Source organism: Staurois parvus, unplaced genomic scaffold, assembly GCF_062004578.1.
Source record: "Staurois parvus isolate SC_StPar_1 unplaced genomic scaffold, SC_StPar_1.0 ptg000770l, whole genome shotgun sequence".
Classification (NCBI taxonomy): domain Eukaryota; kingdom Metazoa; phylum Chordata; class Amphibia; order Anura; family Ranidae; genus Staurois; species Staurois parvus.
In genome coordinates this window covers 1,661,869-1,675,665 of record NW_028318566.1, presented here as the reverse complement: position 1 = coordinate 1,675,665, position 13,797 = coordinate 1,661,869, and the positions used below count along the sequence as shown (strand labels likewise).

Sequence of the window (13,797 nt, the reverse complement as noted above, 5' to 3'; positions counted from 1 at the left end):
CCCCATGATGGGTATGTTTATATTCGTGTGTGTACGTGGGAGCAGGGTGGGTTCAACATTTTTTGGGGGGGTTTAAGTGTTTGGTTTTAACATTATTTCTTTACCCTTTTTTTCCACTTAATGTTATTTATAACACACAGGGGATAAAAAGATCCCTATATGATATCAGCTCTTTGTGACGGATTCTCTTTAATGCGGAGCTCCACCCAAAAGGGGAAGTTCTGCTTTAAGCCTTTGCCCCCTGCTCCTCATTAAGGATTGGCACTTTTGGGGAGCGGGAACCCGAATTTGACAGGTATCCACTCCCACTTCCCCTACGATCGCCTAGGCGATCGGAAGCGGAAGTTGTCCTCCGCTCCTCCCTCCTTGTAGTCTTCTGGGACATGTGACAGGTCCCAGAAGACTACGGGGCCATTCACGAAGCGCAGTACTTCTTGCGCATGCGCAATGGGTACCTGGCTGTGAAGCCACAAGCTGTCACAGCCGGGTGCCCACACTGAAGTTGGCACCAGCGAGAGAAGTTGGCAGGTGAAACCAGCGGTGGTGAGGACACCGCTGGACCGAGGGACAGGTAAATGTCTGTATTTCAAAAGTCGGCAGCTACAGTTTTTGTAGCTGCTGACTTTCATTTTTTTTTTCAGGTGGAACTCCACTTTTATGAGACACCAATGGGATTTTAGACCCTGAAGTCTCATATGACCTCCATTGAAGCTAATGGAGTGCAGATTGTGCTCCATTAGCTTCTTTCCTGGCTACAGGGGCCAGGGAAAGCAGCATTTGAAGCCGGAAGTGACGTTATACATGCAGGTTCTTTGCAGCTAGGGGAGATTAGCAAATGGCTATTCACTTTTTTTTTCTCTACCCTTCACCCAACAACACCTGCCATGCAGAGCCTGGAAAGCATAGCGGGGGAGCATACTTCCAGGGGTCAGAGATCCAATTGGGCAGCTACAGCAGCCTGATTACTTTAAACAGAAAACCAAAAGTTAGCTCATGAAAGATACACACACACTCCAGGCCAGGGATGCCATCCTCCCACAAATTTTTTTTTACTCACAAAACATGGAAAATATATTGGCACAGTGCATTTTTGCACTGACATTTACAATGCCTGCAACAGGTAATCTGCCTGGCTTTGCAATGAAATAGTCAAAACAGTGTCACAAAATGTGAGCATGACTAGAATTATGAAAGATTTGGAGAACCCTGAGATAGAGCCAACAATCACAATCAATTGCGGCACTTGTAATGCACTATGGCAAATTATGGTCATAAGCAGGTTGTGCCTACCAGTGGCATAATGGCTTAAAGAGGGATGATTAACCACTTGAGCTCCAGAGGATTTACCCCCCTTAATGGCCAGGCCTTTTTTTGCTGTTTGGTGCTGCACTAATTCAAATGATAATTGCGCGGTCATGCAATGCTGTACCCAAACAAAATTTACGTCCTTTTTTTCACACAAATAGAGCTTTCTTTTGGTGGTATTTGATCACCTGTGCACTTTTTATTTTCTGCGCTATAAACAAAAAAACCACGAAAATTTTGAAAAAAAACAATATTTTCTACTTTCAGCTATAAAAAATATATCGTAAACTCAAAGTTAGTCATAAATTTAAGCCAAAATGTATTCTGCTACATGTTTTTGGTAAAAAAAAATCCCAATAAGTGTATATTGATTGCTTTGTGTGAACGTTATAGCGTCTACAAACTATGGTATAGATACTGTAATTATGCCTTTTTTTGCTATACAGCGCTGCACTAATTCAAATGATAATTGCATGGTCATGCAATGCTGTACCCAAACGAAATTTACGTCCTTTTTTTCACACAAATAGAGCTTTCTTTTGGTGGTATTTGATCACCTGTGCACTTTTTATTTTTTGCGCTATAATAAAAAAAAACACAAAAATTTTGAAAAAAAACAATATTTTCTACTTTCAGCTATAAAAAATATATCGTAAACTCAAAGTTAGTCATAAATTTAAGCCAAAATGTATTCTACTACATGTTTTTTGTAAAAAAATCCCGTGCATTAGCGGGCAAACTGGCACTATCTGGGAGGGGCGCTAACACTATCGAAAGTCACCAGTGACACTAATACAGTGATCAGTAAAAATCTGTTCACTGTAATCAATGACACTGGTGACAGGGCAGTGAAGGGGTTAACTGGGGGGGGGAGATTAAGGGGTTAGACGGGATTATTGGTGTATTAGCGGGCAATCTGGCGCTATCTGGGAGGGGCGCTAACACTATCTGAAGTCGCCAGTGACACTGATACAGTGATCAGTAAAAATCGGTTCACTGATCAGTGACACTGGTGACAGGGCAGTGAAGGGGTTAACTGGGGGGGGGGGGGCGATCAAGGGGTTAAACGGGATTACTGGTGTACTGGTGGGCAAACTGGCGCTATCTGGGAGGGGCGCTAACACTATCGGAAGTCGCCAGCGACACTGATACAGTGATCAGTAAAAATTGGTTCACTGATCAGTGACACTGGTGACAGGGCAGTGAAGGGGTTAACTGGGGGGGGGGCGATCAAGGGGTTAAACGGGATTACTGGTGTACTGGCGGGCAATCTGGCGCTATCTGGGAGGGGCGCTAACACTATCTGAAGTCGCCAGCGACACTGATACAGTGATCAGTAAAAATCGGTTTACTGATCAGTGACACTGGTGACAGGGCAGTGAAGGGGTTAACTGGGGGGGGGGTGATCAAGGGGTTAAACGGGATTACTGGTGTACTGGTGGGCAATCTGGCGCTATCTGGGAAGGGCGCTAACACTATCAGAAGTCGCCAGCGACACTGATACAGTGATCAGTAAAAATTGGTTCACTGATCAGTGACACTGGTGACAGGGCAGTGAAGGGGTTAACTGGGGGGGGCGATCAAGGGGTTAAACGGGATTACTGGTGTACTGGCGGGCAATCTGGCGCTATCTGAGAGGGGCGCTAACACTATCGGAAGTCGCCAGCGACACTGATACAGTGATCAGTAAAAATTGGTTCAGTGATCAGTGACACTGGTGACAGGGCAGTGAAGGGGTTAACTGGGGGGGGGGGCGATCAAGGGGTTAAACGGGATTACTGGTGTACTGGCGGGCAATCTGGCGCTATCTGGGAGGGGCGCTATTACTATTGGAAGTCACCAGCGACACTGATACAGTGATCAGTAAAAATTGGTTCACTGATCAGTGACACTGGTGACAGGGCAGTGAAGGGGTTAACTGGGGGGGGCGATCAAGGGGTTAAACGGGATTACTGGTGTACTGGCGGGCAATCTGGCGCTATCTGAGAGGGGCGCTAACACTATCGGAAGTCGCCAGCGACACTGATACAGTGATCAGTAAAAATCGGTTCACTGAGCAGTGACACTGGTGACAGGGCAGTGAAGGGGTTAACTGGGGGGGGGGGCGATCAAGGGGTTAAACGGGATTACTGGTGTACTGGCGGGCAATCTCACGCTATCTGGGAGGGGCGCTAACACTATTGGAAGTCACCAGCGACACTGATACAGTGATCAGTAAAAATTGGTTCACTGATCAGTGACACTGGTGACAGGGCAGTGAAGGGGTTAACTGGGGGGGGGCAATCAAGGGGTTAAACGGGATTACTGGTGTACTGGCGGGCAATCTGGCGCTATCTGAGAGGGGCGCTAACACTATCGGAAGTCGCCAGCGACACTGATACAGTGATCAGTAAAAATCGGTTCACTGATCAGTGACACTGGTGACAGGGAAGTGAAGGGGTTAACTGGGGGGGGGCGATCAAGGGGTTAAACGGGATTATTGGTGTACTGGCGGGCAATCTGGCGCTATCTGGGAGGGGCGCTAACACTATTGGAAGTCACCAGCGACACTGATACAGTGATCAGTAAAAATTGGTTCACTGATCAGTGACACTGGTGACAGGGCAGTGAAGGGGTTAACTGGGGAGGGGCGATCAAGGGGTTAAACGGGATTACTGGTGTACTGGCGGGCAAACTGGCGCTATCTGGGAGGGGCGCTAACTCTATCAGAAGTCGCCAGCGACACTGATACAGTGATCAATAAAAATCGCTTCACTGATCAGTGACACTGGTGACAGGGCAGTGAAGGGGTTAACTGGGGGGGGGGCGATCAGGGGGTCAAATGTGACCTAGAGTGTTCTAACTGTGGGTATGTGCTGTTTTACTCACTTTTACTGTGTCTTCTTCCTTGTCTGGAACAGAATGTGTCCAGGCAGAGAAGAATGACATCATATCCTGCCCTGTGTAACTGTCAACACAGGACAGGATAGGACAGGGACCGATCATCTGATTTCAGCCAGACATCACTGGCTGAAATCTAATGATTGATCCCTCCGGGATCGAATCGTGTCACCCGCGGGTCGGCGGGAGCGCGTGCCCCCCTGCCGGCGAGAACGGCGGGAGCGCGGAACCCGTTTTAAAATGTGGTTTTGCACTCCACTGCCGCCCTGCACACGTATATATACAGTGGCAGGGCGGCAAGCGGTTAAACAGAACCTGAACATAGTTGCTGTATATACTGCATGCCTATGCCACAATCCTTGTACTGACAAAATAAATACTAATAATAATAACTGTGCCACAAGTGACAGTCTAACAGACACACATAAACCTCAGCACAAAGGATCGTTTTCTTTGAAAAATTTTAATTTTCAAATACATTTGCTATTCTGCACATAAAAGATATAACTTTTTTCTGACTGAATCTACCTTAAAGAATAACTTCAATAAAACTAGCAACTGTTGGGAAAATGGACACTTTGGTCAGGAGTATGTGATGTACAACATGCAGGGGTCAGGAGTAAGTCAAACAAAACACAGCCTATAAAGTGGAGCGATCAGGATGAGAAGGGGGTAGGGAGAGAGGGTGAAAGTGGGGCACAGAAAAAGAAAGGGGATAAAAGGGAGGAAAGGGGGAAAGAGAACAAGAGAGAAGGGGGGTGGAGAGTGAAGAGGAGACTGAGAGAATGGGGAGAGAGAGGGGTAGGAAGAGAGAGAGCCTGGGAGAGATAGGGGGAGGAGGGATACAGAAAGAGAAGGGGGAAGGAGAGAGAGAGGGGGGGAGGCCAGCTTATTCTCACAGTTTCTCCTGTCCACAAACTCTGAATGTCACTAGGGATCATTGTGATGATCATGACGTCAGACCCCCAGCCCTTCTCACCAACTCGTGACCGAAGGACCGCGCTGTCACGTGTGTAGCAATGCCACGCTCAGCTGCACCCTGCACAAAGATTTTCCAGCTAATGGACCACAATCTATGTACCTGCAGCCTGAGAGTGATTGTTACTGGGTCAGGTTAATTACACAATTAACCCTTCACACTGCCACCACCACCTTTTTGTACAGAGAAGGAGGAAACTCGGCAATATTAGCAATAACACTATGATGTTTGAATAATCGTCTGTATACACACTGTCACCGCAGGCAGATGTATATAGAGGTTTAAAAACCACACAGCAGCGCTCTTCAGAGACAGGGATTCTTAGTTTGCATTAAAGAGCTTTAGAAACAGTTCAACACTTTTCAGATAATAGGATTTATTACTAAAAAGATCAAAAGGGTGCAATAAAAATATTTACAGACAAAGATGTAGCCAATATATATATAAATACAGAGAGCAATAACACAGCAGAGAGATAACAGAAAGAAGTTTAGAGAGGTAGAATACTTGCCAGAGTACTTGGTTTAAGCAGATTTAAGTGTCCTGAGCAAAAGGGTGCCTTTTCTCCCAAAGTTGGTTCCTGATGTTAAAAGGGAGATCTCTTCATCTCCAAGCATAACAGCCTCTTTTCTAGGAACTCAGCAGGGTGTCTCCTTAAAGCAGAGAACCAATTGCCTCATTTGGGGAGGGGTGTTTTAGGCGGGGAACTCAGGCTATGACCAAATCCCTCTCAAGTTATACCATGGTCAATAACCTTCCCTAGGTACATGTAGCAGCCTAGCCACTAGTAGATTAATATGCAGAATGTTGGGGCGGCACAGTGGCTTAGTGGTTAGCACATCTGCCTTGCAGTAAATGGGTTATGGGTTCGATTCCTGACCATGGCGCCTCCTGCATGGAGTTTTCATGTTCTCCCTGTACTTGCGTGGGTTTCCTCCAGGTGCTCCAGTTTCCTCCCACACTCCAAAGACATGCTGGAAGGTTAATTGGCTCCTGTCTAAATTGGCCCTAGTATGTGTATGTATGAATGTAAGTTAGGGACCCTAGATTGTACACCCCTTGAGGGTTAGGGACTGATGTGAATGTTCAATATATATATATATATATATATATGTGTGTAAAGCACTGCGTAAATTGACAGCGTTATATAAGTACCTGAAATAAATAAGTATCCTGAACGTCCAGACAGAAAATGTGTGGTTATGAGAGTGACAGTCTTTCAAAAAACAAGGGTGGCAATAGTGACTTTGGTGGTAGATATAGGTGTTGATTGCACTGACCAGATAGCGTTATTAAAGCGCATATGAGTGATGAAAAACTGGTCATCTACAGTTGGACATCTGGAATTCGGATCCTCTAATGGGCAGCAGCAGGAATTACAGCATACCAGCCAAGCTTCCAAATACTCGAAATACGATCGAAGTCCACCAGAGGGAGCCAGAACTCAAGATGTCATCATATGGTCTTTAACCAAGCATCAAGGTATTTGAAGTACAATCGAAATCCACCAGAGGGAGCCAGCAGTTAAGATGTCATCTGACGGTTTCCTTTTAAAAGGCAGGCTCATGGAAGAATGAGTCCAAGCACAAAGAATGCCATAGCGCAACACTGCTTTATTGTGGTGAATACAATGAAAGAATAACACACTTAAAATATCACTGATGGCCCCTGGTCATATAAGAATCCATGTGGTAGGCACTGAGGGCAACTTCTTGACATGTTTTGTGCTAAGGCACGTTTTCAAAGTTCCTTATATGGCCAGGGGCCATCAGTGATATTTTAAGTATAAGTGTTATTCTTTCATTGTATAAATACTGTCTAATAATAATCATAACTGTAATTATTTCATATCTTAAGATATGAAATTATATGGAAAAATTGGTTTTAAATGTGACGTCTGTTTTAAGACTATCTCAGAATGTCTTTCATGTTCAGTGAAGGACTGGTTTATAGCTTTACGATCACCTCCAAGCAAGAGTCTCACATACATACTGGGCCCAGGCTAATTGGGGTTTATAACCATGAAGCTATCCCGCTGTACCTGATGTCTGTGATCTCAGTATACATACAGACCACATTCCTGAGGGAGGGGGATTGGAGGGAGAGAGATGATACAAGATGGAGGATCTGTAGCAAGATAGATGACCACGTCCATCTCTGTACGTACAATTGCTACAATCATAGCTATCATTGACAGCCAGGGCTGAGAGCCACAAGCCATGCAAAGTATTGGTTGCAGGCTCTCAAAGAGGGGATGTTTTTAAATATATTGGTATGGGGAATTGTTCTAGGAATGGTTTAAAATACGGATTGCAGGCAGGAAAGGTGTAAATCATCTTTTATTTAAATCCCAAATATGCTCAAAAGAAAATTTTTTTGTGTCTGATGATATGTGCTGAAATGTAAAGCTGGGTACACACAGCTAGGGAATCGGGCAAAAACGGCAGGAACCAGCCGACTTTTGTCCTGTGTGTACAGCTCCTCATCCAACATAAGCTAGTCTCACGACCAGCTTCTGTTAAATGGGCATGCTGGAAAACCAGCATCCGATCGGCATCCAATCAGCTGCAAGTGCTGGTCAGTGTGTCCTGGTGGGAGGTTAGTCCCCCCTTCAGAACAATAGCTCAGTGAGGAGATCGCCACACTAACATCGGATATGGTAATACGGCGATCTGTACGTCATTTTTCATTTGTCCAACTGGGTTGAAAGAAACAAAACTTCTTTTGTGTACCCAGCATTAGAACCTATTTTAGGTATTGTTGACTGATGATCCGTTATGCAGATTTCCCCACTTTTTAACAATGTGATACCAGGACCAAAAGATAACTGAACTGCCTACTTTGGTGACTCAAAAAGGAGCCACCTGTCATTAATCCGAAGGCACCAACTATAGATAGTGGATTGGTGATACCTATTCGGCTGTTAGTGAAAATATAATTGGTCTTTTCAGGTTCCTTATATACTGACAAGTTGTATTCTAAGAAATAGCAATAAGTTTAAACAAACTATTTCAATATCCAACCCTATAGATGTGTTCAATAAAATCAGAACAGGCATCTGGTGCATAATTGTGTCCCTTGTGATATGCTAGTTTTATTTAACAATTACTGTACTTCAGCTTGAAAAGTTCCCTGTTTGGAAGATAGCAAGCAATTACAGATAAAGGAAATAATAAGTGACCAGTTAAAAGAGAGTCTGACTTGGCAGAAGCATTACAAAATCTGCTGATTCACCCAGAGGTCAACAATTATCCAGCCTAAGTTAACATCCATGAAAAGCACATATTTGTTTTATAATACCCCACCTAAGAACTGTACTTTTATTTTCTCCATCAGCTCATCCCCCACAGTTATTACCTTTTGTATCTCTTGAGCCTCTCTCTTAGACTATAAGCTCTAAGGCTTCATTCACACTTGAGCATAGCGAATTTGAGAGTTTTTTGTGCGTTTTTGCATGCGAATTTCTGTGTGATTTTTGTGCGATTTTGTGTTTTCATACAGCGTTTTTAGGTGTTTTTGAGCTTTGGTGTTATTTTATTATCCAATAGAGAAAAATATCTGCTGTTGCATCATTTGTTGCTAGTTTTTTTCATCCTTTTTAGCTTTTCCATCAGTTTTTATTTTTTTTATTATTATTCTTATTTTTTTTTTTTTTTCTGTTTAGGGTAAGGGGTTAGAGTTAAAGTTAGGTTAGGGGTTGGGGTTAAGGTTAGGAGGGGTTAGAGGTTAATATTTAACCTATTATTTATTCATTATTTTTTTTGTTAGGGTTAGGGTGTTAATAATAATACTAATGAATTATACTAATAAATTAAAAAATAAATGTAAAATAAATATACAAATTAATAAAAATAATCATGAATAAGTAATAAATAAATACAATAAACAAATACTATGTAATAATAAATAAATAATAATTAACCTCTAACCTTAACCCCCTAACCCCCTAACCTAAGTGAATAAATTATTAATAATAATATTAAAAATAGTGATAAAATACTAAACACCCTAACACAAAATAAATTAATTAATAATAATAAAAATGTATTTTTTTTCAGGTTTGGGTTTTTATTATTACATATTATTAATTCATTTTATTTATTTATTATTTTTATTTATTTGTGTATTTATTTTATATTTATTTATTCATATAATATTACTAGTTTTTTTGTTTTACATTTTTTCATTTGAGCAGAAAATCACTCAAAAATGGGCAAATTACGCATTTCCATGCATTGCTATGGAAATTAAAGCATGTAAAAATGCTCAAATCTGCCCAATTTGAGCTACAAAAAAAGCTCCAGAACTTGTTTGAGCGTCAGGCGTTTGGCTTCAGGTGACTTGGGAGTGGAGATGTGAAGCATCTCTATTGAGAATAATTGATTTTTGCCCCTCAAGCGTTTGAGCTTCAAGTGTGGATGGGGCCTAACAAGCAGGGCCTTCTGATTCCTACTGTATTAAATTGTATTGTAATTGTACTGGCTATCCTTATGTTGTAAAATGCTGTGTAAGATGTTGGCACTATAAAAATCCTGTATAATAATACATGCTATGATTTATTCATTTCCTGACAGCAAAACTTTGATGACAGGAATACATAGAATGCTATTACCGACATTCTAAAATGCTAGCTATTTGGCTATTATACAGAACCAATGGTTTCAATGCAACATGTACAAACTGGGCAGCTGTAGCACCCCTATAGGCAGCTTTAACATGTAGTATGGTATATTTATGCAAACCGAAAATTCCTGTTTTAATGCCAAAGTTTGCTAGAATTATTATTATTATACAGGATTTATATAGTGCCAACAGTTTTCTCAGCGCTTTACAATATAATGGGAGACAATACAGCAACAAGTATGTAAGGATAATAATAATGAATATGCCAAAAATAACCAATAAATAAATAAATTCCACCTAGCCAAAAATTTCAAAGTGAAAAATAAAGTCCAAAATAAAGTCCAAAATTTAAATTCAAATTAGAGCAAAAAAAAACACACAAATGTCCCTCCTGTGTGATACAAAAAAAGTCCAAATTAATTGAGCCTCCTTAATTTTATGGTGTTTTGGCGGTATTACACTATTTTATTCCTCATATATGGGCATCTTGATGGAGTATGGTGTGAGGAGGCACATGGATTACTATTGCTGATGGACCCAGGTGTTATCGTGGGAGTGTGGTAATCCTTGTGGATTTCTCCAGGAGGGCTATATTTTCATCGCTGTTATCTGGATGGTAATAAGGCAAAATAGTTGACTATTGGTAAGGGTATTCACTCCTTACTTGAGTTAGAAGTAAACACTGTTTTGATTGATTTTGGCCACTGAAGAGTGATTCACATACACAGTTTTTTCACTTACGTTTTTCACTTATTTTTCACTGAAAGGATCACTTATGTGATATACACTAGAGTGATTTCACATATTGTTGATAAGATTTTTATATAAAGGATAATGCACTATGTATTATTTCTTTTTCTTTTGAGGTAACACTTGTCGTGGAAGCCATTGGGAGGCTCAATTAATTTGGACTTTTTTTGTATCACCTGTATCACACAGGAGGGACATTTGTGTGTTTTTTTTCTCTAATTTGAATTTAAATTTTGGACTTTATTTTGGACTTTATTTTTCACTTTGATATTTTTGGCTAGCTGGAATTTATTTATTTATTGGTTATTTTTGGCATATTCATTATTATTATTATTTGCATCTTCAGGGGTGAAGGTGGAGATTATTCTATAAGGGGATTTGATATTAATTCAATTGTAATTTTGTAAGTGGTATTATAATAATAAAAAGTATGTAAGGATGTATACCAGTGTGACAAGGATACACTGAGAATTTTGTGAGCTGCAGTACCCCTTACAGAGTGGCATTACCCAAGTGCAGTCTGTTCCATGTGTGGCTGCTGCATTGTTGTTTCAGCCTGGATTCACATATATGCAGTGCAGTATATCGCATGTGATTCGCACAGGAACCGCACCGCATTCCTGTGCAAATCACATGCGATTTATGTGCGGTGCGATTAGAGCCATACATTTTTTATGGCTCTAATCATACTGCACCCTCACCAAAAAGGTGCAGGACCCTTTTTTGGTCCGCACTAGAATCGGATCGCATGGGTATTCACACCCATGCGATCCGATTCTGCACATCATACCGTGTTTGCAGACCGCTTTCAGCGGGGTTGTTAACATACACACCCTCAGCGGTTCACGTGAATGATTCTGATGCGGTGCAGAATTCGCACAGAAAATGCTGCAAATTCCGCACCTCATCAGTGTGAACCAGGGCTTAAATTTATACTTTCATTAATCCCACACATTGATGAAACTTGCAGTCCATTTGGGAGTACTGAGATCACTGTGGGTTGCTCGCTTGACATCCCTGCCATTCACAAAACATCTTGCACTTTTTTCAGTGACATCAAAGCACTGAATGGCAAGGGATTCTGAGCAAGCAATCCACAGTGATCTCAGTACTTCTGGTGGGACGAAAAGTTTCAGCAACGAAAGGTCAGATCTTACAGGTCTGTTCCGGGTTAATGAAAGGGAAAGTTTCAAAATACAAAGCAGCAGCCAAACCTGAGACAGACTGCAAATTTGGCCAGCGTTCAGCTTTAAAGTGATTTTAAATCTTCCTTAATTTTTTTTGTTAAAATACCAAACATGCCTACATTTACCTGCTCTGTGCAATGCAATGCAAAAGCACAGAGCAGCCCAATCCTCCTTTTCTGGGGTCCTCCGCCGGCACTCTTGGCCCATCCTCTTTGGGGTTTTTTCGCCACGAAAAGCAGCTTTCCATGGAGGCACCCATGCGGGCTCACTCTAGAGCCATCCTGTCTGCGTCCAATGACACAGAGCTGGCGTCACCCCCCACTTCAGTGTCACAGCATTTGATTGACAGCAGCAGGAGCCAATAGCTCCCACTGCTATCAATCTGTACAATGAGGAGGGAGACAGCGGCTAGAGCTGGATCTGATTGGGCTCAGGTAAGTAAGAGTGGGGCTGGGGGGAGCTGCAGCACAGAAGGTTTTTTTTCACCTTAATACATGGAATGCATTAAGGTGAAAAACCTTAAGGCTTTAGAACCACTTTAAACTACTAACATTGACGTACAAAGCTATTCATAATACTGCCCCAAACTACCTCACTGACCTGATATCCAAATACCACCCAACACGTACTCTTCGCTCCTCACAAGACCTCCTACTCTCTAGCTCCCTAGTCTGCTCCTCCCATGCCCGACTCCAGGACTTCCCCCATCCTCTGGAACTCACTACTCCAATCCATCAGACTGTCACCTACCCTCCCCACCTTTAGGCGCACCCTGAAAATCCATCTCTTCAGGGAAACCTACCCTCCCCTCACCTAACAGCCAACCTCCTCCACTCCTCCTACCACTCCATCCCCCACAGCCACTTCCTCCTGTACCACTACCCCCTCCCTCCTAGATTGTAAGCTCCAAAGAGCAGGGCCCTCGAACCCCTCGTGTATTGTATTGTTACTGTACTGTCTCATGTACTGTCCCCCACTATAATGTACAGCACTGAGCAAACTTTTTGGCGCTATACTGTATACTGTACTGTATAATAATAATAATAATAATGTAAACATTAACAATTAAAGTCTCTTATTTGATACTGTTTGGTCTGGTAAATATATAATTGAAAGAATTTTGTTGTATTTGATAAATGGAATATTATCAGTTACATTGTTCAGCTATCTTTGAAGACTACAGAGCTCCGCCCCTCCATGTTATGGAGAAGAGGAGGAAGGGAGATTTCTGTAGTCCTGTCCTGTTTCATTATGTGAGCAAGTAAGCAATATCACCGTATTACTTGAAGTGTGTTACTGGAAGAATCACCAGGTGAAGATAAGAGGAAAAAAGGCTGAAAAAAAGAAAACGTAAACAAACAAAGGGTTAATGGCACATGATGGCAAGGCATCCTGAGTCCAAAAAAAGTCCAATAACAGTCCATACAGTCCTGTTAAAAATAATCCAGCACTTGTGGCAGTCTCACCACACCCTCCCCACTTTGAATAAAGTGTATACCTTTTATGCTACACTTAGCTGGTGCCTCCTTCCTTTCTTTTTCTTTTTGAAATAAGAAAACTAGCTGTTACATGTAAAATCTGGTCATCTGCAATACTGTATATTACATTTTATTTTTAGGCAGGATGCACTTTAATATCCTGCTAAATAAGAAACAAATTTAGGAATAACTGAATCAACAGATAAAAGGCTACTGAAAGTAAGGGCAGTGATACACGTGTAGCACCTTCTAGTGTGGATAGTTGTTAGAAGCATCGGTGTGAGTCAGCCTGGGAATTAGTCTGTAAGGTTATGTTAGGTCAGTGAAGGAGGACTCTACAAGTTTGTCCTACTCCTCTGGTACCTCCCCCTGCTTTAGAAACTTGGAGAAGATTCTAGAAGCCAGTAGGCAGAGATGAGGAGGGGCTGACCAATCCCAAGCAGGAGGCCTGGCAATGTGGGAGATCAGCCCATAAATATGACACAGCCTGGTCAGCAGGGGAGTCAGGTGAAAGATGAATTGAGGAAGGTGCTGCTAGTGTGGAGCCTGGGAGGGGGCTCCAGAAAAGGGGGGTCTACCTACAGGCTGTGAGCTT

At 42.2% G+C, this 13,797-nt stretch overlaps 1 protein-coding gene across 1 annotated transcript in view; it reads right to left on the bottom strand.

The window, feature by feature from the left end:
• LTC4S (leukotriene C4 synthase) overlaps positions 1 to 13,797 on the bottom strand; it is a 79,446-nt gene that overhangs the window by 2,798 nt on the left and 62,851 nt on the right. The gene's annotated exons all lie outside the window — the stretch shown is intronic.